The following is a 587-nucleotide window of genomic DNA, read 5'->3' as shown; positions in this document are numbered from 1 at the left end:
ACGTGAATTCCTTGCAGAGCGACGGATCCTGGCTGTGCTCACGGCCCCTCCCGCTGAGCGGCACGGAGGGGCGAACTCGTGGAGGTGGAGAGAAACGGGGGCTCTGGGGGCCGCGGCAGCAGCAGGTCTGAGGGGGCACTGTGGGCCTAGGACGGAGGGACAGAGGAGAACAGAATGCGGGTTGCAGACACACCTCAGAGGCCGGCTGTGGGGACCCCGGGCTGCGGTCTGGGACAGTGGACAGCACGGGGACGAGGACGCAGCGGGCAGCAGGGGGCGGTTCCGGGTGTTGGCCGAGCTCGGGCTTGTGACCCCGGTGCGCTCCCCGGGGGGACGGCTCACTGGGCTCCGGGCCCCCTTGGCGCCCCAGCCTCCGAGCCGGGCGAGCCCGCACTTCAGCTGGGCCGTGGGCGTCTTTCCCACTGGGAGCTGGCGGGTTTGACAAGTGTAATAAAGGAAACAGAATACACTTCAAAATAAAGGTCATAGGATTTCCGTCCGCCACCCAAGACAGACAGGGGTCATCTGACCGGACCACAGTCTCAGGCTACCCAGAGCCGGGGCCACACCAACGACAGGAATCCGTG

The sequence above is a fragment of the Pteropus medius genome, unplaced genomic scaffold (genome assembly GCF_902729225.1).
Source record: "Pteropus medius unplaced genomic scaffold, Ma_sr-lr_union100, whole genome shotgun sequence".
In the NCBI taxonomy this organism is placed as follows: domain Eukaryota; kingdom Metazoa; phylum Chordata; class Mammalia; order Chiroptera; family Pteropodidae; genus Pteropus; species Pteropus medius.
This window is presented reverse-complemented; position numbering follows the sequence as displayed.